At 40.3% G+C, this 24,331-nt stretch overlaps 1 protein-coding gene across 1 annotated transcript in view; it reads left to right on the forward strand.

The window, feature by feature from the left end:
* kif26ba (kinesin family member 26Ba) overlaps positions 1-24,331 on the forward strand; it is an 85,506-nt gene that overhangs the window by 5,141 nt on the left and 56,034 nt on the right. The window lies entirely within an intron of this gene.

Here is a 24,331-nt window from a genome sequence, read left to right on the forward strand (position 1 = left end):
AAGTACACAAACCCATTCACCTAGCAGCCAGTAATAGTAAAACTAAACAGTAGAGCTGTTGACTAGACCCATCATGGTACTGGAGAAACAGTTTCACTCATTTATTTGCATGAGGAGCTTAAAACTTGTGAAGGTTGAACTGTATATTAAGGGTGCTTTGGCAATTTTTCTGTTGGGTAAATAAAGTTAAATAGGGCAAAGTACATTATGTCCAGCTCTGATTTTAATAACTAGTCAAGTGAACAAATATGCAACACTGTTGCATGTGTTACAACAGTTACACAGACACATCCTTCCCTTAGGAGCTGTCCAGTACCATATTAGTAGCCATATTTTTCTATTTTTGGCAGGTTAGTTTCCTTGCTTAAAAACACCTCTGGGGTCATTATTGAAGCATTTAACAGCTTTGCTCAGTCATTTAGTTACAGTGTGGTTTCTTCCCTTGACTTTCCTTACAAGAGTGAACTGACCTGTGCAGGTGTTCTTTGGCGGGGAAAAGCTGAACTCATGTCTTTGGTGAAGCAATGTGACCTGATAATCCTTCCCCTTCACCAAATGTGCCAGAGCAGCAGTTCTGTGTGTGTGTGTGTGTGTGTATCCCTTCCTGTTGTGCCATCAGCATGAGACCCCATGTTATTCCCACAGGACACTGGGGCATATGTGACCCCTACCAGTTAGAATTACACACACACACACACACACGCACAGCTCTGAACCTTGTCGACCTGTCTCTATCTCTGAGATAGAGACAGGTCACACACACACACAAACACACACACACATACACACACACACACACACACACACACACACACACACACACACACACACACACACACACACACACACACGCACACACACACATCCTCTCCCACAGGGCTGCTAATACTATGCTAATGATGACCTTCACCGGTCTTCCTGTTGAATATTTTTTGTTTGGACGTCTGCAGCGTGTGTGTGTGTCTATCATAGACTGCGTGCCAGTGTGTTCATTTGTGCTTGTAGGGCACTCAGCATGTTTTTGTGGTGGTTTGTTAGAGCATTCTGTGAATACAGAAACACACACACACACACACATTTGTACTTACATCCTTCTGAGGACCCTCATTATAATAATAATGCATTGCCAAGCCCTTTACCCTAACCTTAACCATCACAACTAAAACCCAACTCTAACCTTAACTTCTAAAGCTTTTCAACAATGCAGTCAAGGACTGCTGAGTTGTGAACAAGTGGACAAGCTGAGATCATGTTAAAATATGACTAATTAAATGTCAAGATATGAGAGCAAGGTGGACAATCTGTTGCTTGTTGTTTAAGCAACTATTAGTTTGTTAGTGCAAACAGTGTTTATTTGCTGTCCATTATGTTTCAAAGAAGGTACATTCATTCATTCAGTCAACCCCATTTTGGCTTTAAGGAGACAGTTTATAGATCAAGAGAATGAGAGGAGATAAAAATGGACATTGGTTGAGTTGGTGGCAGCAGATATAAAGGAAAACTGATTTATACAGCATGTATGTTTTTCTAATGTTACTAAAATGTCCTGAAATTAAACCTAAATCAAGCACCATATACCTTTTTTTATTAAGGCTGTTCCTCAGTCAGCTGGTTAGAGGAAAAACAGACAGAGAGAGAGAGAGAGAGAGAGAGAGAGAGAGAGACAGGCAGGTCACATTGCCAGGTGGCAGTATGGGCGGGGGGGGGGACGGGGACTGAGTGCTCTGTTGAGGGATTAGAGTGAGCAGAGTAGGTTTTCAGGTTTAGACACAGACGCAAAGTGCACACACACTTGTAACCACAGACTCAAAAGCACATCTGGCTACACAGCTGTACTCACTTAAGGCCAGTGTCTCTGCTCGACTGGTGTGTATGTCTGCGTGTCTGTTTGTATATGTGTATTCATCCCTTATATCCACACCCAAATCATACATGGATGGAGGGCGATCTGTATTTGGTTGGTTCAGTTCAGCTCAGGAAAGTGGGTCACTCCACTCTCTCTCTCTCTCTCTCTCTGTCTGTGTGTTTTATTCACAAGGAAAGTGTCTGTTTCAGATCAGCTGAAAGTCAAAACCATCCATGTTTATAAAGTGAAATATATACAGTTCCACTTCAGACATAAAAATGGAACCATAATAGGGCATGTTTTCTGAACATATTCACTCCCCGAAAACTTCTCACTGGCAAGCTGAGATTCATTGAGATTGCTTTCGTTCGTAAATGTTTTCTAAAATTTCAACATGTGATGTGAAATACAGAGTGCTGACTTGGAATTTTTATGGAAGTATATACCATACATGCACTTAAAATGTTTATATTAGCAGACCCATTAATGTGTCTGCCCAGATGAGGCTGTAGATTAATCAGCTTCAGCAGCATTGAGATCTTTTACAGATACAGTAAAGTGACACAAGAACAGTTAAACTTTCTATGGTACTGACATGCAGAGGTAATTTTTTATATGTTAAGTTTCCTGTTACAATCCATAAATATGTCTCTTTCTCTCTCCAGCCTTGCAAACAAACCAAATCTCTATTATTAACATTAACAAATAACAGGGGAGTGTAGCTTTGATGCACACTTTTTTTACACCTACAAAGCATCATACCAACACAGAATATCTCTGGCACTAAATAATGTTATTGAAGTAAATTGTGTTCTGTGTATTGAATCCACAGGGTATGGATAGGTCTGAAGTCACATACGGAGTAAATAAACCTGCCAGGATTGATTTTGAGGTGAATTTAGGTTGGAAATGGCTGTCTTCTCATACACCTCCTCCATAGCTGGATAAATTAGATTACAAACTATATTGTGTTACGGTCACTTTGCTTGGAGTTGTTGACTTTTTGGTTTGCTGGCAAGATGTAGTTGCAGAAATATTCAGTGTTTGTTAGACAGAGTGAGCTTTCTAATGCTGAATCAATTAGTCGCAAGGTCCAGTAATTAGCCTTTCCTTGAGCTTTAATCGTATTAGTTGATTGAAAAAATCTATAGCTATTTTGATCATTGATTAATTATTCAGTTCATGTATCCAGCTAAAAAGAAGAGTATTTTCTCATTCCAGCATTTCAAATTTGACAATTTGCTGCTTTTCTTTGATATTTGAAGATTTCACCTTGGGCTTCTGAGAACTTATTAGGGAATCAGAGAAAATCGTTTTATCTAAAAAATGTTTAGGTGCAGCCATACATCCACTACACCAGTGGATAACAAAATGGGCTCCACTATCTATAATCATAACTTACATACATGGCACAATCATTGTTAATATAAAGATAAACAGACTATTAGATATGCTGTGCAAAACACCCACATCCTTTCAAGTAGATGCAGAATTATCTTTGAAAGTACTGACCCTAACTTTGCCAACCAAATCCTTTTAATAACGAACATAATCAATAAGCCCCTGATCAGAAGATGATTAGTGGTACATCTGATCTTCAGGTGAACTAAAGACAGAGGTTTAGAGCTTACTGATCTATCTGCTGTTTTAGATGGCTTTACAACCATCAAAAACAAGAGGGGTTAATACACTTGCAGATATGATCAATTAAACTAACCCCATTCTCTAGGTAATTTACACCAAAAAGCATTAATTTCTCTGTAATTAGTCCACTTATCAGATCAAATGAGAACTAAGGTGGAGTATTATTGTTCTGCAATCTGTCCTCAAAGGGATGTATTTCTCCACACAGGTAGCTAGCCATCCTGTAATAACCAAATCCCATAACACTACAGAAGCAGGCCTCCGGTAACCACGGCAGCTGGTGTTGCCACGGCAGCGACATGTGACAGATGTGAGCCGCATACATATCTCCATCAGTGTTAATGGGCTCCTCATAGCTGTGTGCATGTTGGTGAGAGGCACAGAGAGGGTGAAAATATATAGAGTTCATGTGAATAATAGCGCGTGTTACTGTGCGCGTGTGTTTTGGGCAAGAAGGATAGAGAGAACATATAGAGTGTGTGTGTGTGTGTGTGTGTGTGTGTGTGTGTGTGTGTGTGTGTGTGTGTGAGTGAGAGAGAGAGAGAGAGAGAGAGAGAGAGAGCGATCATGCCCTCGTGATGCCTTTCAGGTGTGAAAGACATTACCATATAAAGAGGTGGCTTCATCAATAACAGTAAGATGGTGTGGATGGATGGATGTGTGTGTGTGTGTGTCTGTGTGTGTGAGGGTGGGGAGGGATGCTGATGCAGGCTGAATTGGAGAGCTTCTCACTGGGTTTATATCAATTTGACCCACCCTCAAGCACACACTTAAACATCATCTCAGGATCTAGTATTACTTACTGTACCTTCTCTACTCTTTTCTCTTTATATCAGTTGAGTTGGCAATTCTGTGCCTTTATTGGTATTTATCAGAATTGCCATCGTTAAAGTAAAACACAAATAAAAAGGATAAAAAATGTAGATTTTTATATTAAAACTAATAGTATTAAATTACAAAGTAGTATATAACCATTGCTGCATTTACTGAGTGACCAGAAAAATACAAAACCCCTGTACAATCTAATGCAGTACAGTGATAAATACAGCCACTGTGAAACATGGTGGTTCCAGCTTCTTAGAAAGGAGCTGCTGACATTGGCACACTTTAGTGACCAGACTTTACCAAGAGAGATACGGCAAACAAAAATCATCCAAATGAGTGCCTTGTTGATGAGACGGTTCAGGAAATTGGCAAAACTCCTTCAAGCTAACAGATGAGTCTATATGTAAGTGTGGAAATAAGATCTTGGAACAGCAGAGATCCGTGATCAACAGTCAGTTGGCAGGTGGTTCGCAGTCAGTTGGCAATCAGTTCAACAGTCATTTGGCAGGTGGTTCACTATTTGGTTATATTGGTCTCTTCAAGAAACACAATCATTTTTAATACTAAAATAATGTGGAGCTTTTCACCGTGTTAATTTGTAAGAACAGAGACTTGAACATAATTTCTGACCATGTATGTCTCATTAGGACTATTGCCCAGCCTTTTTCATATAGAACCTTCCAGTAAGATAATGTACAATAGTGTGAAGCACACAGAAACAGTGACTTCCTCTTATCTTAAGTCATCTAAATCGTCTATAGATCTCAACCAGAAGAGCTCCTTTGGGATGAGGTGGAACCAGCATGAACATGCTGCTGGAAATCCACAGGAACAAATTTACATGGACATGCTTTGAAGAATGTACATAGTTATGGCGACATAAGGGGTCCACCCATGTCCCATTTTGATGTACTTGTGACCAGTGTCCACAGTATCTTTTACTGTCTCATTTTTATTTCTCCTGCTTGCTCTCTGTCATTCTCCTGTCCTATTATCTGAATCCCTTACTCTCATTTTTAATGCCTGCAGACACAGACACACACACACACACACACACACACATATACACACACACGTTTGCTAAATTAGGCTCTGGAGAAAGAAAAGAATATGAAAGAAACTAAGATTTTGATTTAGAGAAGGAGAGGGAGGTAAAAGAAGAAAGGGGGAAACGTGTAGCTGGAGAAAGGAGGAAGACCGTTTTCACTAATAGTGCTATCATTGTCATTACAGGCACTGACCCAGAGCGGACATAGTTAATTAGACTAACTATGCCAGTCAGTAAGCTGCCACAGTCAACACACTGTGTGTGTGTGCTTGTGTGTGTGTGTGTGTATAACCTATCTGTCTAGACAGAGCCAGAGAAGCTACAATAAGACTTGCTGGCTCCAAAAGACAACAGATGAATCTATGTTTGCTGATGTGCATTAATTATAAAATTCAACACAAAAACATGGATGTTACATTTACATGGATGTTACATGTACCTGGTGTATGTACAGCAAGTGCAAATAACCACTTGTTATTATTATTATTATTACTATAAAATATTTTAGATCATCCTGGAGTGACACAGTATAGTACCATATGTGTCACATGGCAGATTTACTTCACTCATATTTATGACAGGCAGGTACCTTATTTTTTTAGTTTTTTATATCATTTTGTAGCTTCAAATCAGTGCTCCATATGTATTCAAATCAAAGTTCAAATTTTGGTTGAAGTATGTATGTTTTAGTGTCAAAATGCTATTTTCCCAAGCCCTTCTAAAAACTTTCTCCCATGTGGCTGACATAGGTCGCATGGCACCCTAGTCTGCCCAGCCAGTAGCTACACAGACAACTGTGCTCACTGTTGCTGCTGCTCTGCTAAACGTATTAAGAGACACACATGCACACACAGACGGAGCGCTCACTGTTGCTGCTGCTCAAAGTTTAAAATATAAACTCTGAGCTCTCCTCCTGCCAGTAAACAGCTCCACATCAGAGCAGAATCCAGTGTGACTCACAGGTGTTATTTGTCCTGAAGCTCTGGCTCTGCTCCTGGCTCTCTCCTCCAGAGCTCCCAGCACTCAGCAGCTGTCTGTCCCTCCGCTCCGTCTGGTGCATTTATAAACATCTCACACACTCAGACTCAGTGCTGCGACATCGCTCGTAGTATATCTGGATAATTTTTCATGCTCTAACTCTAATGAGCGAGTATGTTAGGAAGACACTGTCAGCTAACTGTGTGTGTGTGTGGGGGGGGGGTGGCATCAGCGCTTTGGCTCTAACCTACGTCACTGCTTTTCGCTAACGGCTGAGTGGGCGTTTCCATTTGAAAAACCCGGAAAGGAACACAGGTGGAGTCGTCCTTTAAAGGTTTATTAGTGTGGTGTGTGTTTTAATGTGTTTGTGTTCTTTGTTTTTCTGAGCCAAGTGTCCCAGTGAAACTTATTATATTGACTTCCTTTGTAAATTAAGGGTAAAAGATGCATTGATATAGGGCGCCCTGGTGGTTTAGTGGTCTCGATTCCAGCTAAGTACCTTTGTCATCATCATCTCCTGTCTCTTGATCTCCTCTTTCCTATCTGTATACTGTCTACTTTCTAATAAAGGCACAGATGGAAAAAAAAACATTTTTTTGATATAAATTAAACAACAGTTGCCTACTTAAGCAGTGAAGCTTATGTACCCGTTTTACATTTATAGCACCTCTGCATACCTCACAGGCTCCAAGACCAAAACAAACACGACCACCACTTCTGCACACCGAGAACGCATTAAAATAAAAGGCAAATCACATGCACGAGTGCACACAGCTAAACACACACTGGCACACACACACACCAGTGTGTACAGATCGTCACACAACTGCACTGACACACACACACACACACACCAAGGCACCTTGAGGTCCATATGAACCCACATGCAAATGAACAAACAATCACTAGCACGTGTGTATGTGCATTACTAAGAACACATGTACACTGCTGAATGGTGGTGAAGGTGGCAACAGCACCTGCTGCCATAAGGCCGTAGCTACCATGGCAACTGCCTCTCCATCACCTCCACAGTATGGAAATAAGTACAGAACACTATACAGTTGTTAGGCATCTGGCTCCTCCTGTGTGGATTTTCATATACATTTGTGTGTGTGATACATAATTTGAGATTCCATATGTGCATAAATCTGTCATCTATCTATCATCTTTCTGTCCATCCATCCAGTGTATACATCTCTCTGTCAATCTGTCTTACAAAATGCATCTTGTGTATTTTGTTTTACAAGTTTTAGATTCCGTCATCCAGAGCCAAGATGAAAAGTGAAAATGTCCCAGTGTTACAGTAGCAGCAGGTGCCAACTCCAGCACTCTGTGACACTGTGAAATCTCACTTGCTGAACGGTTTATTTGAAGACCCGCTAACCACACTTCTAACATTAGCCAACCTGCTGTCATTGATATATGCCACACAGAAGCATGCGCAGTCACACACACACACACACACACACACACATCGTCACAGGCTATCACATAGTCCAATATAACAGATCTATCTTCAGCACATCACACTTTGAAAATCTCATGACGGGCTGAAGTGCGAGTGACAGGGACGATGTGTATGTGAGTGTTTGTGTGCATGTATTTAAGTTTTCTACTTTTAAAGTAAGGGAACTTGCAAAGAAAGGACATTTTGGCTGGGTCTTTAAGGGGCTACTTTATGGTTAGGACTTGAGGATTACATTAGAATGATAAACATACAGTATCCATGTGTGTATGTCGTGTTTTGATGTATCTATGCTTAAAAAAAGAGGCATATCCAGTACTGAAAGCACATTTATAAGATTACATGAGGGACATTTTCTCTTAACTGCAAAAGTTAAATTGTCAAACACTTAATACTATAATAAAAAGCCACAAATACCAAGTAACTAACAACTAACTCAACTAACTTTAGGTCTGACTTCACCTTTATTAAAAATTCTTGGGTGAAAATCAGCTACATAAAAGTTGAGTGGTTCTGTTCTGTTTAACATGAATTCAGCCTTGTGTTGATGTTTGCATGTGTAGCAGCGTGGGTTGAACATAAAAGAAGAGATGAAGTCATCATGATGCATCCGCTGAATGCAGATGAAACTAGAGAAGGTAAAGCAGCATCTAGAGGGAGAAGGATCAATTTGTTTTCTTTCAAACACACATACACACACACTTACTGTATATACATTCAATCATATACACATTCAGCCCCCTGCTGCGATGTTGCAGTGCAGATGCTCAGTGTAGGCAGGTTTATCACTAATCTGTCCAATCTGAGTTGATAGTCCACATACTGTACAAACAACTACTGCTATGCCTTAATACACATTTTAGAGGACACACTGGTGTTTTAGGGTCTGACAAATACAATGATAACACAAAGTTTTACACATTTTCATTCCAATGCTACACACCTCAACTATAAAAGATTAATGTTGCTTAAATATTTCTATTTATCGTATGTTCTTGGGAATAATGCAATTTTCTAAACAAGGTTTATAGTTTTTTTTAAATGGTAGATATCATTTAAGTGTTGTAAATACTATGTAGTTACTATATACTGCTAACAATAAAGCATATTGGAAGTTGAAAAGAGATATATGGGGGACAGAGATGAAGAGTAGGATGTATAGAAGAGAACAGATCGAAACAGAAGGAGAGATGAGTGTGTGTGTGGGAAGAGGTGACGTAATTACTTTTACAAAGGTGTAGTGGCCTTGTGTGTGTGAGAGTGGGTGTATCCGTGTGTGTGTGTGAGTGTTTACTGTGGCAACAGACCTACCTTTTAGGGTCAAAATTAGAGCCAAGGCTTTGCGAGTCAGTCATTCATGTTTTACAGACGCTGTAATGGCATTCCAGATCTAAATACATGTATGTGTGAGTGTGTGTGTGTGTGTGTGTGTGTGTGTGTGCGTACATTCCTAGTTTAACTATATAGGTTAAGAGGGTGGCTAATGCCAAAGATAGGATGAGAAGAGAAGTGTGTGTGTGTGTGTGTGTGTGTGTGTGTGTGTGTGTATTTTAAGCAGGACTGCGAGCATTGTGTCAGAGCATTGTAAAGGGCAGGAGGTGAAATGAGAACAAGGATGACATTTTAACAGTAGTTTCCAGAGCAGCTCTATGACAGACTTTTCTACAGCAGTTGTGGATCAATTACTGAAGAGTCTTTAAAATGGCATTTATATTTTCATCTGGCTCCAATATCGGTAATGTTTTCAAAAACCTTGACCTAAAGTTAATTTCTCATTTGTGGTGGTAAGACTTTCTACAGAATTTGATTTTATTGACATGATGAAAGGGATGCACTATATACACACACACACATATATATATATATATATATATATATATATATATATATCCGTTCATCATCACTCCCTCACCCCATTCTGACTAATAGAAATATCATCCACTTTCTCTTAGCACTTATCTTCCATCTCAGCACAGCAGCATCCCCTCTCTCTTCCCAGCTAATCAAGAATATGGGGGAAGAGGAACTTAAAAGAGAGAAAGAGAGAGAGAGAGATAAACTAGTCACAGTAGAGGTTTAAAGAAAAGGGGAGGCAATAATTTATATGGGCTACAGAGATGGCATGGTATAGATGGAAAAAGATAGTGTGTGTGTTTGTGTGAAAGAGAGAGAGAATTAAATTGGCTGTTTGTTCCCAGCCTGTGCCTCAATCAGACATAGAGAATAGCCTCTAGCCGTTAAACTTTCCAATTACCTTGAGCAGATGGAGCCTGTGGGGCTCAATTTAGACCAGGGGTGTCAAACTCAATTTCATCTCAGGCCACATCAGCATTGTGGTTGCCCTCAAAAGGCCGGTTGTAAATGTAAGACTATATGAATGTATCTACTTGTTATCATATTACATATTTGCCTCTGCATTCGATTATTAGTGGTTTTAGTAATAACTTAATAATTAATAACTAGCTCTGAAAGCAGAATTCTAGGAAAAATAATGGCAAGCAGACATTCAAGTGTACAACTATTATACAATTTATTTAAAAAGTGAAATATACAAACAAATAATGTCAAGATAACAATAAGGATTGTTTGAGTTTATGTAGCCTACAAGCAAGGTTTCAAATCCAAAATGTATAGTTGCTTAAAAATGAAGTGGTCAAGTATTAGGCCTACTCTACTCTTGACTGTGATGACATTCCACTGTACAACTATAATACAAAGTAGGCCTATTATAGGCCCACACATACACAGTAATATATGTGGTAAAGTAAAAGCAACAAGAAGGTTTGTTTCAGTTTTTGTAGCCTTATTATAGCCCACAATGAAATAGCCTCTTTAAATTATTATTTTCATGTGTGCATAATGATACTGATGGTTCAGGTTACTCAGACATGATGTGGACAAAGTGGGATGTGAGAGTGATGCTTGTGCAGTGAGGTCTTGTGCAGCGGCAATCAGTAAAACAGCGTGGCGGTTGTCATTGCTGATGTGTGATCTGTGCTTGGTCTTGTTCAGATTCATGATTGAAAACATCTGTTCGCACAGGTAAGTGCTTCCAAACAGGGACAGGACATGGGCAGCTTGAAGTCGGAGCTGTGGCATCAAAGCAGGGGGGAGGAGACGGTAAAAGTCCCTGATTGCAGCATCTTGGAACTTTGCCCTCAGTCTACTGTTGCATTGCAGCTCTATTAAATCCATCTGAAGGTGATGTGGTGCGCTGTCAATGTTGGTGGTGAAAGGATTGGCAAAGATGGCAAAGGTTGAGTGCTGTGCTTTGAAGTCAGAGAAGCACCGATCAAATTCATTAATCAACAGGTTCACTTTGGTAGCCAATCAAGCACATGAAAAAGCTCCTGGGGCTGAGGTTGAGATGCTTCGACAGACAGGAAAGTGGGAAGGATTGTCCTGTTGCAGTCAAGACTTCCATAGGTGCAGTATCAGCTGGAAAGCTGTGATCATGTTGCACATCCCCGTTCTGACATGTTTACGGCCACACAACATGGCAAAATCACACAGCCAGTTCGGATCTGACAGTTCGGGCAAGGGTTGTCCTTTATTTTGCATGAAAAGAGCAATTTCTTCCTAAAAAATAGCTTGAGGACTGTGTTCTGGCTCAACCACCTTTCTTTTATATGGTATGGCACATCTCCATGTTCCATGCCCACCTCCTTCAAAGATAGCTGGAACTGATGATGGTTGAAGCCCTATGCCCGAATGAAGTTCACTGTTTTCTGTGGTCATTACATTATCCAGTTCCAGGATATTGCCACACAGAGCATTTTTTTGGATAATATTATGGTAAGCTATCAGGGATGTGGGGCGGTTACTTTTTTGCATTTTCTCTTTCACCAGTCCAACCAAGCCAGTTCTCTTGCCACACATTGCAGGTGCCCCATCAGTAGCAAGCCCCACCAACTTTTCCCAGGGTAATTTAATTTTACTTATCAACTTCTCCACTCCATTGAAGATGTACCTTCCTGTTGTCGTCCCATGCATGGCTGTCACACCCAGTAGCTCCTCACTGACAGACAAGTCCGACTTCACTCCTCTTACAAAAATGGCTAGTTGCGCCATATCAGTGATGTCAGTGCTTTCGTCAACAGCTAATGAAAACGGCAGATAACTGCTTGTTTCTTCAGCCAACTGTGTCATCAGGTCTCCCGCTTGCTCTCTGACTCGGTCTGCGATACTGTTTGTTGATAAGCTGACATTGTTAAAAGCTTGTTTCTGGTAAGGTCACACTTGCTGACATACCTGCAGCATACACTGCTTCAAAAATGCAACTTCTGAAAAACACTTTGATGATTGGATGATTTCTTCAGCCACAAGAAAGCTGGCTTTCAGTGCTGCATCATTTTTTGCTGTAACTTTTTTGAACATATTCTGTTGAAAATGCAGGCTCCTTTTTAACTTTTGGACTTTTTGTTGCTCTTCTTGGTGGCTAAGACTCCATGTTTGATGTCAAAGTGCTGCCGTAAATTGTATTCCTTTGGCACTGTCACTGCTTCATTACAAAAAAGATATACCAGCTTGTCTCCATTAAGCACAAACATGTATTCGCTTTCCATCTCTCATTAAATTGCCTTCCCTCTGCATCGACATTTTGCCAGGCTGCTACTACTTTTAGCTACAACAACTCCGTTAGAATGCCACTGCTGGAAACGGTTGTATGATACTGAGATGCTAGAATCTAGTGTATACTGACATCTAGTGGTTTGACGTCCGTATACTGCAACAGAGATATTTGCGCCTTCAGTGCGCAGATAACAAAATCAGGATGGATTCTGGGACATGTAGTTTATGGACACTGTATTTCTGTAACGCAGCATAGAAATGTATTGTGCAAATTATATTCTTTGCCATCTCTTGTGGGCCACATAAAATGAGGTGCTGGGCTGGATTTGGCCTGTGGGCCTTGAGTTTGACATGTGTGATTTGGAGGGTTTGAAATGGTTGTTGTTATTTACTGTTTTCTGCCATACTGTGCATCAGGCTACAGACACTGTCAGAGAGGGAGTTATACTAAAGCAGGGTTCTCCCTCTTTAACCTTTATGTCCCTGTATCTCTGTCTCTCCCCTTGTTCCTTCTCACTGAAGCTCCAATTGGATATCTGACCAAGAAAGCAATATCTGACTGAGCATTTGTTGACAGGACAGTTGTGTCTTTTTCAATCCAGGTTTGATGTCTGTGTAAAACCTGGATGAGTAAGTCTCCTATTTCCCAGTAACAAATGCACTCTTGACCCTCAGCTACTCCACAGAAGGAGCTCAATGGCTAACAGTGGAGCACTGTGCTTTTAGGAGCTGCCGTGTATGAATGGGTGCTACTGTGTGAATGTGAAGCCTGGAAGCGAGCAAGCATGCTCATTTGACCTTCAAAAAAAGTAAAAAGTAAAAAAAAATAAAAAGTGTATTCATTTTAGAGGCTTGCAGAATGATTCAAACACACCCAGAGAGGGTTTAAAGTTTATGTTAAAACACATAAAACCTCTTTGTAAAAGCTGAGGGGAAGCACCTGACAAATCCTGGTCAATGAGGTTTACTGCATTGCATAGTTTGTTTCTATAATTATCTGTTATTCAAGAATAGTTATTGTTTTGTGTCAAAGTCTTTCAAACGAAGGGTCTATTTTTCATTATCTGTTAATACATTTGTATGAATATAAATTAATTATATTGTACAGGTGTTTTTATGTATGTATATGATATGTTATGTTGTCCCTGAAGTGCACCGTTATACTGACTTCGTATATTTGAGTTTGTGTGTGCAAGATTACACATACTGTCTCACTGTCTCTGTGCACACACTGTTCACCTGCTTCTTAGTGTGTGTGTGTGTGCACACATGTATAAGCAGGAGTTGTCAGGCAGATCTTTACCTTCAGTTCCTCCCCAGTGAGCCTCACTAACCTTGGGATAGAAGGGTACTGGAGGGAAGAATGGATGGATGGGAAAAAGAGGAGGAAAAGAGGGGAGTAGGGGAGCAGTGAGAGGGCGTCGGAGAGTGTGTGTTCAGGTGTGGGATACGGCAAGATGGATTACCCAACCCAACAGGCAATTCATCACTGTCAGAGAGAGAGAGAGAAAGAGAGAGAGAGAGTGGGGAGAGAGGAAAGAAGAGAGGTGCAGCTGAAAAGAGAAAAAGAGAGGGAGAGGGAGAGTGAGGGAGATACCAGAGAAACAGACCAAGTAATGTTAGGATGGAGGACTTGAGGAAAAGATAGAGAAAAAATAGAGGGAGGACAATAATAGGAGATAAATGGTTGTGTGAGAGAGGAATCCACTGAATCATACTTCTGTAATTACAGACATTCTTGCAACAGTTAAAGATGAGGTGGGAACCCATCTCTGGAAAGGATGGAGACAGAACAGAGGAAAAAAAGTTATAGGCAGTGTGGTTTCCATGTAGTCCATGAAGCATGTGTATTGTTCAGTAATTGCTGCATGGTGCCAGAGTGTGTTTAATTTCTGGGGTGCTGTTCAGTGTGTAGGAGGGGGTCACTCCTAACACTGTCTGAGATATGGATCCTTTTCACAATGTCTGGGGTTAACACATGGTGATGTAAAACCTTTAGAAAAATGTCTCACTGGCAATAATTAGAATCTGGCATTTTACTCTCAGGCTCAATCAAACATTATCTTTAGACATTTAGGTTTACAGGTCATAGGAAACATAATAAAATGGATGGCAACAAATGAGCTGTATTTTCAATTTGAACAGAGTATGGTGTTACAGGATTATCCCCCTGAACCACCTGGTATTCCTGCACATATCCCATGTGAAAACAGGCATTTACATAGACCACTTACCCACTTAAATTAAGTAGCATCGAAGCCATGTTTCTCATCTATATTCAGGCGCCAGACAACTAGCTAATTGGCAGCTAGCTAACACACTGAGGTAGATTATTTTAACACATAACTTGGGTAGTGGTTAGCAAATGCCTCATTTACAGTGCAGCTCTGATGCAGATGGTGGACTCATTTTAAAAACAGGAAGCAGAGTTTATATACAGTTCATTTACAGTCAGGCACCACCGTGCTCAGTTAGATCATTTAAAAACAGACAGCAGCAAGAAACTTTTGCATATAAAAGAGGTAGAAATTTAAGCAACTATTTCATTTACAGCTGGGCACTAATGTAGATAGCCAGCTAATAAAAAGCAGGCTCTCTTCCAGTCAGCTAGCTCATTTACATTGTAGCAGGGGGCTTGTCTATACAACATTAAAAGAGCTGGAGCAAGATTTGTAGCTCTGTTAAGACTGTTAACATGAAGACAGAATTTGCCACACAGTACTGTATATATGTCCAGACACACACACACACACACACAGACAGCGAGGCAGACACACACACTTAGATATGCATGAAGCATAAATGAAAAATGCACTAATACACACAAACACTTAAGTTTGCATGAGAGCATGACAGAGAGAAAGAGAGGGAGACCTTGTGTAGTCAAACTGATCTGTCCGTAGCATCTGTTTTCAATATTTTGTACCCTCTTTGATTGGGTTTAACATCCCGCCACACACACACACACACACACACACACACACACACACACACACACACACACACACACACACACACACACATACTGGTTTTGTATATTCGTGCATGTGTTCGCTGTAAGGAAAACAGAACTTTATGGAACCGAATGCCTTATGAGCACTTAACCCATGGCAACATTCAGACAGCCAATTAATTATGGTTGTCAATCCCAAACAGTGGCTCTGCAGACCGAAGCGCGTCATTAACATGGTCTGAGGAAGTGCTTCAAAGACTCTCTGAGGGCCTCTCTTGGAGACCTCCACACTGACCCTGCTTCATGAGAGTTTCTGGCCCACAACCATTCAAAGAAGTAACATTTTCAAAGGGTGCCAACATCTATGAAGACCAACACATCAAAGCGCATGAAGCCACTGTCTCTTCCTCTCTGAGTGAACCAACCCTTCTGTCCTGTCCCCCACGGCAGCTGAGAGTAAGGACTAACTTCGGCAAGTGGTGAAGACAGTCCTCTTAATTCGAGGACTCGTGGTGGTGATGGTATGCATGGGTTTATGCCTTTACCACACTACCACACACACATACACACACACACACACACACACACACACACACCCACACCCACACCCACACCCACACACACACACATATATATATAAACCAAACCATACCATGTACGCTAATTATTACTCATCAGTAGGGAGAAACAAACACAAAATACATCTTGCATGATCTGTTTTGATCTACTGATCAAATGTTTTTTTACTAAGTGTCAGTGTTTTCTGTTCGCACTTCATTTGATTATGTACTACAGTGTTTTATAGAAGGTTTTGCAATATAACATACTGCATAATTACTTGTCATCCCTATTTGAATAAAAATTGTAAATTGATGAGCACTGAGAGAAAGATCTTCACAGAGAGATCCATTTGAGTGTGTGTGTGTGTGTGTGCGTGTTTGTCACATCTGAAACCTGTATTATTACTGATAGTATGCAGCTTCACAGAACACACACAGCATTATATACAGTGCACAAACATGCTGTACAAACACTCACAAATACAATATAAATGTGTACACGCAAACATGTGCCTCCAGTGAGAGAGAATGCAGCAGGTAATTTTCATCCCCTATAGCTAGTTAGTTGCATATGCTAATTCATTTCTGCATTGCCATGGCAACACAAACATTCTAATGTGTTTTTCTTTGTTATTAATATAGCGTATCAACATCACAAGGGAGTTTGTGTGTGTAAATGTGTGCAGAAATAAGCGTGTGTCTGTTCATCTAAATGCGTACAAAAGCAACTTCATCCAGGGGTGAATGTGTGCAAATGTGTGTGCATGTGTGTGTGCTTAATATGTTACGGCTGTGTCCTAACCAATCTAACTCCTACACCAATTATTGGATCATGTGAAGGAATGACCAATTAAAAAGGTGATTAAAGGAGACATACTGCAGGGAGAGAGAGAGAGAGAAGAGAGGGGGATGGTGCAGGTAATAAATAAGAGAGAATGAGAAACAGAGAGAGAGAGGAAGAGGAAACCTACAGGGTTCCTTAAGTTATTTGTCAGTAAGGGGAAACAGAGAGAAACAAAGAGAAAATTCTGGGGAGGCAGTGGTTGGTTTCCCCAATATTTAGACTCTCACTAACACGCTATTAAACAGCTATTTGATTTATAGACCAGCAGGTCGATTTGAGTCTGTATGATTGATTCTCTAAACATGCCACCTTTGTGAGCATGAAGCAAACTCTGTAGGATTTTTTCCTTTCTTCATTTCCTTCCCTCCTTCAAAATAATTTACCCTCAAACCATTCTTCTTCTCACAGTCATTCTTCTTCCTTGTGTCCATCCTCACCTCATCGCTCCTTCCGTCTCACCATGTTCAGTGAAAAGGCGTTGATCACAGTTTTATTGTTAGAGATGGATGAGATTGTAATTCTTAAAATTGGCTAAGACTTAACTGCTAATTGGTTCCTGTTTGTTAATGTTTTCAACTAAAGTAAAAAAGGGGTTACATTACCTCATGTTCTCTATTCTTTTATATTCATCAACTGTGGTTCAGTTTATTTGTCTCCCTCACATATGATACTTTTTCCAGATTTTCCTCACACAAAAAAAATGTTCAAAGGCAAAAAAGGCTGAGTGATTTAAACAAGAAATTTCAATGGTGCTTTTGCCCTACTGACAATAAGCCTGTGGCTACATGGTGGTTAATTAACAAAAGCTAGCATTAGTGTAAAGTCACCATGACAGACTCCAGTAGAGCAGTTTGTTGTATTTATGGAGAACACATCACATGTGTTTAAAATCGACAAAACATCCTTTAAGGGAAACTCCTTAAACTGGAATATAATACTATATTTCGTGGTAGTGGAGATCACTTTTCTGGTAGTGAGATGAATGATAGACTGATGGCAGCTCTGCTGATCACAGTTACATAATTTTGTCAAAAGAAATCTGATGTGGACATAAACTGGCAGCTGTTGAGGCAATAGTGCCTTAATGATGTCTTCTTCACTTGTAAACAAGGTGCTGCTTCTATTTTGTCATCGGTTCTACACCAGATGTTAAAAGTTCATAGACTCAAAAACATTTTAGAGCAGGCTGTCAAATGAAAGCCTGGGTGTGTTGCTTTTATATTGGTGGAATTTTAACTAGTTGTCTCCAGATGTGTTTTCTTGTCCTGAGTTGACAGAATCTTGTCTGGCCCTGTGAGGCTACAGTTACATCCAATATTATGCACCGGTGTGTGTGTGTGTGTGTGTGTGTGTGTGTGTGTAAGGTGTACAACAAGCAAACAAACTTGAGAGTGAGAAACAAACACCAAAAGAGAGAGACTGAGAGTGTGAGATGGAGTGTGTTTTGGAGAGAGACTAGTGCTTGACCTCGGTCAGTTTTTAACATTTGTCCAATATGTGTGCGCATCCATGTGTTTGTTGTATATGTGATGTCATTTACAACCTCTGTGTTATTGACCTTGCTCCTGCACAAACGCCAGATGCAATCATTTACACACATACACACACACACACACACACACACACACTCACACATACACTCACACATCCTTCTCCATCATGTGTGATGTGTGATCATGTGTGATCATCGGCCACCAACACACTTGAAATTTATGGTATTTTCTTGACAGCCTCCTGCTTTCTCTTTTTGCTGGTTTCCATTTCTCACTCCTCACCATCCCTTTATCACTTTCTCACACTCCTGCCTTCTGTGTGTGTGTGTGTGTGTGTGTGTGTGTGTGTGTGTTGTTGAGCAGGTGCAAAAGACCGTCTGCATCTCTTCTGCATGAATTCACTGATCTTAGACCTGCTGAGAAATGCATGTGCATGTGTGTATATTATACAGTGCATACAGGAGCAGAGTAGAAGAGGGATGAACGAGGAGAGAGATCAAGGGAGGTAAATGAGTATGGGGGGAAGAGGAACGGTTTACCTTCATTGGTCACTCATCTGGAACTGATTACACACACACATACACACATACACACACATACATGCATGCACTTGCCAATCAACCAGCGTCATTCTGGCTACAACCAGCTAAGACCTCTCCTCCTCTCCTTTTCATGGAGGAATTAGGCTTTTTCTGTTATGTTCTCTTCTCTCCTCTCTCCTTCTCTCTGATCTGCCATCGTCTCCTCTTTCCTATTTTTTAAGTGTCTGCGATGAACTGGTTCTATATATAGTAGAAGTGAAAAGAGGATCTGACAAAGGTTTGAAAAAGAGAGAGATGATCGTGGTGGTGAGTTGCAATCACGTAATTCAGTGTCAAAATGCTGCTGTCTTGTCTTATACCCAGTGGGTACCTAAAAGTGGACAGTGTGTATGCATATCTATTGTTGTGTGTGTGTGTGTGTGTGTGTGTGTGTGAATGGGATAAGTCTTGTTTTGTGTGACAGTACATTTATTTTAATGCTTTAACTCCAGTGCACACACTCGCAGGAAAAACAGTGAGGGACAAACAGGACAGAGCTGTCTTTTCTCATCAAATCTCAGTAATAGCATCCTTCCAGCCTACACACACACACACACACACACACACACACACACACACACACACACACACACACACACATGTCATTGCTACACAGACTGATTGTCAGCACACTACACAAGAGTCGCGTAGGCCACTGTTCAGTTAGCTTGGACCCTGTCTCTGTCTCTCTACTTTCTCTCTTTCTGTCACTCACTTCATCCTTACACAGTACAGCTGAGGCTATGTTTGTCTGCCCTTGTAGGAGGAAAAGAATACCACACACACACACACATATGCATGCACACATGCAAGTGCACACACACACACACACACACACACAGACTGTGTTGCTGATTGAGTCACTCTCAGAATACTGATGAACTCAGAGGTGAAGAGATGGCTGGGAGAAACAGATAAAGGGGATGAAGGAAGTAGGAAAAGGGGAGGAGAGCAAGAAATATAGCAGTTCACAATAGGACATTCTTATCTAACCACAATCTTATTAAAGTCTCTAATAACACCAATAATCATATTTTAAATCTGATTTTGTAAAATCCTTTAAAGTTTTACTTGGAAAATGAAATAGCTTCCAATCAGATTTCCAAATTTAACTCAAGTTTAACTCAAGATTGTTTTTCCCTGGTCTGAACTCTAGTTTGTCTGCCAGTATAGAGCCAATTAGGGTGTGTGTGTGTGCATGCGTGTGTGTGTGTATGTTTGGACCAGGGGAATGTAAACAAACTCAGTGATACTCCTGTTTTGAAAGATGAGCTCAAAATAACAAAAAGGAAGCATTAGTGGGAAGAGAAATACAGAAATAGGGTCAAAGAGGGGGCACTGGGAGAAAGAGAGTATGTGTGTGTGCAGGCCATTTGTACCTTGTGCTAGAGTGTTAATGACGTTTAATAGATGTGTGTGTGTGTGTGTGTGTGTGTGTGTGTATGTGTGTGTATTCAAACAGTGTTCATGCCCAGTTTTAGCAAAAGCTCCTCTCTTTCCTAGACTCCCTCTCTCTCTGCCCCTCAAAACCGCAGCTCTCTTTTTGCTCTTTTTTTTCTTCTTTTTGGCGAGGCAGCTTGGCTGCTTCCCAAATCTCAGCTAATTTGGAACAACAGGGCCCTCATCTCAAGGACCGTACACCGTGTCCACTTTAATGCTCCTTTAGCTGCCTGTCTGCTGTGCGTGTGTGCTTGAGTGTGTGTGACAGGGAGATAGAAGGGGGTCGAAAGAAGCCAAGAGAGATTAGGTGTTCCCTTTTCCGCACATTTTTGGCAAAGATCTGACCTTTACAATTCTTACCAAACAGGAGATGCAGGCTTAATATTTGACATTGATTGGGACATTGTTTCACAATTTATTATTTTAAACAGTAGTTAAAAAAATCTATATCAAATACATTTTATAATAACTGACTGAGCATGAAGGTGAGATGTACAAAGAGTAAATGAGGATTTAAGACTGAAACTGCTTTGAACTTGTAACATCAAAGCTAAACTTTTACACAAGTTTTCACAGAATGTTGTGAAAAGAATAAATACATGACACCAGAAATGAATTTAATAGTAAAAACATCCATGAAAACTACTAGTAAACTACTTCTGCAACACAATCCACCTTTCCCATGTCCATCTGTATGTTCCAAACACTGACACTAAATACACTGGTTCCTTGCATGGGAGCACAGCACCTCTTATCTCCTACTCTTTTTTGTTTTATGGTACATTTTAGTGCATTCCCATGGGTAAGTGACCAAATGTAGTTGACATGACATTACATATGTCCAGTACAGTGGAATTTGATAGCAGAGCAATCAGTCTCAGAGATTAAGAGAAAGACTAACTGTGTTCTGTTGTCAATCAGCAGTCATGCAGGGAAGAATCCATGTAGAGGAGGAAGAGATACCAGTTTATGTGTTTTGACTGGCCACATGGGCACTTTTTCTGTCATTTCTATCGCTCTTGCGATCCTGTCCAGATGCATAAAATTTACAGTCACAATTTGAAAACACACAATTTTTACACCTAGCAGAAAATATGTCATAACCTTGTGGCTATAAGCAGAACTATTGAACATACACTGAAAAATGGAATAAATGCATTCATAAATATATCTGGCTCTTCCTCGGCTCCTTTTCCTCCAGTCTGCCTCCACTCATGCGTGTCACTCTGCAAACATGTTTTGTGTGTGCGTGTGTGCCTGCGTGCGTGCGTGTGTGCGTGCGTGTGTGTGTGTGTATGTGTGTGTGTGTGTGTGTGGAGGGCCACAGAGGGAGACACCAGTAGCTTATTTTATGTAGCCTGGAGTGTATGTTTGGTTCTCATGCCAGCCAGGCTTATGTTTGACTGCATGTGTGTATATCTCTGTTTAAAAACCATGTTCTATTCGTTATGCCTCTTAGTTTGCCCAAGTAACAAGGTAGTCTTTATCTATATGTACACACACACACATACACACACACACACGTGCATATGTGTGTGTAGCTTGTGGTCTTGTGGTTTGTTGACATAGCCTAGCAGGCAGCTCTCAGGTTGAGAGGTTGCATTTTAATATTAGATGAAATGTCTCTTTGTGTGCACACACATTTGCACACACACTTTCCACACACACACACACACACACACACACACACACACACAGCCGGTATATTGATTGCAGAAAGGTAACAGGCTTGCTATTGATAGAGGCTTATTTTGTGATTTTTGCAGACAGTATGTTACATTCACTCTGTGTTTCTTACTAACAAGCTTACATTGCATTATTAGCATAAGGGCCACCAAAGAGGCTCACACATCCAGATAATCTACAGTTAAGGATATTTTGGGAGAAAATTCAAATGTAATGTTTTTTTCATAGTTATACAACTCAGTGTAAGGTAGGTTTTAGTGCACAGCATATAAACAATCAGTTAATAATAGAATGCTAGGATATATTTACGGTGTGTCGTCAAGAGAGCTGCTTGTTGATACTATAAATGTTCTTGTATCTACCTGTCAGTCACTTGTTATTTATCTACTGGTCCCTTTGTTTTTTCTGTCCTCTCTGTCAATCATCTGTCTGTCTAAATCTGCTGAGATAACCTCTGCCGATCACATGCCTATTGATTGGAGATGCATACACACACACGTACTAATGCTGTATCTCCATAACTCATTTATTGATTAAGCTTCACCAAACAAAGAGTTCATCACTTTGATTAATACTGTACATGCACAGCCTCCTCCCTGGCATGATGATGTACTGAGATATTCAAATAAAGGTCTCAGCAGGTTGAACAACTGTCGATACTGGTGTGATTTCTGTTTCAACTAGTATGGCTCAACATGTGTCATAAGTGATATTATTGCAGCACTTCATCATATTGTACATTGATATTTAAACTGTTGTCTGTTTTATTTCTATCGTTAAATCAATCACGTGGAAATTGCCTTGCGTTATATAAAAAGCTGCAGCAAACGTAGAATCTTAGCTAGGATGACAGCTTACCCAGTTTTTTGAGAGGATGGTGAATGTGTTTTAGATGCAGCAGTGCTTCGTAATAGCAGTCATTCAAGAGAAAGTGGTTACAGAGAAAAGATTTCATGTCATCTGTAGGCAAGAATGAGAAAAGAGTAACATAAATGAACAAAGAAGTTGCAGGTTTCATACTTGTGGAGACTGTACATGTCTTTAGTCTCTAACACGGGTTAAAATAGCATGAGGTGATTTCTACATTTAACCGTACACTCAATTTGATGTACAGATGCTGTATCACTTGCACAGAAAAAGGCGAGGGTCTACACTGATACCTGGCTTCAGTGTTAAGAGGTGGGCTGATGTAACGCTGGAAGGTAATTACAGTTATCAAGTGAGTTGGCACCACCTGCCACAGATGTTTTGTTGAATTACAGAGCCTTTGAGCAGACGTACACTCGCCGATAATACACTGACACTACACCTACACTTAAACTGACAATCGTCACACTCACTCATTTCCAAGGGCCTTGTGTTAAGTCAGACTTTTAGAAGGAAAAACTATTCATTTAATAACCGTTTGCCAGATAACATGCTTACTGCTTTGTGCAAAAAATTTGAAAAAAATATTTTCACTGGGGTCAGTCGAGGTTTAGTCACAGATTTCTATCTGGGTGTGTGCGTGTTGGTTGCTTGTTAACTTTGATATTTAGACCAGAGAGACGTGGCAGGAGATTTAGAGGGGCTTTGCTCTGTGAGAGTGGCTCCAATTAGTCTGGAAAAGGGCAGCACATGTGTACACAGACACACACATACACGCACGTAACACATACCTGAACATGCACATACATTCATGCACACAGGCACAGATAACCGCACACATAAATTGGACAAATACCCAGATTTTTGCAACTATAATCGCTCACATACACGCAGACACACAAATTCAACCAACCTATAAGGGGTAAAGACAATAAAAAACACAGTGGACCAACATGAGAATGGAAGGAAAAAGGGGAAAACAATACATTTAGTATTTTTTCTCTTTTTTTACGTTTTATCTGAAAAGTCATTAAAGACTGCATTTCTGTCAAGTGCTTTTGATCACCTTTTAAAACTGACATTTTTTATATGGGTGTTCCTGGGAACCAGAAAGCCTGGCAGTGTGTTACTAACCGCAAAGGTGAACTTGAATAGAGTCACAATCAAACTTTGCTCAACTACATATGTGAATACTCATCACAGCTTCATATGGACTGTTAAGTTACAGTCCATCCCATTAGGAGCACACATCTGTGGCCGTAATGAAAGAGCAACAACAGAAGTTGGACTGTTCAGAAGCTGTGTAATTGGTTAAACGGTAAAAGTCAAGATATCCTTAACTTTTATTACAGAAAACTGAGAGAAACCGTGACATATTCATGAACATGAGGATACTGAAGCTAAGAAGTGTTTTATTTTTCCACAAGTGTCCCTTTGTCTGTTCAAATTTTGTGAATTTTTTCCTGCAAATAGACCATTATAGTCTTCAGTGTCGTGCTTTACCAATTCAGCTACAGAAGAAATTGAGA

This window comes from Thunnus albacares, chromosome 1 (genome assembly GCF_914725855.1).
Source record: "Thunnus albacares chromosome 1, fThuAlb1.1, whole genome shotgun sequence".
NCBI classification, from domain to species: domain Eukaryota; kingdom Metazoa; phylum Chordata; class Actinopteri; order Scombriformes; family Scombridae; genus Thunnus; species Thunnus albacares.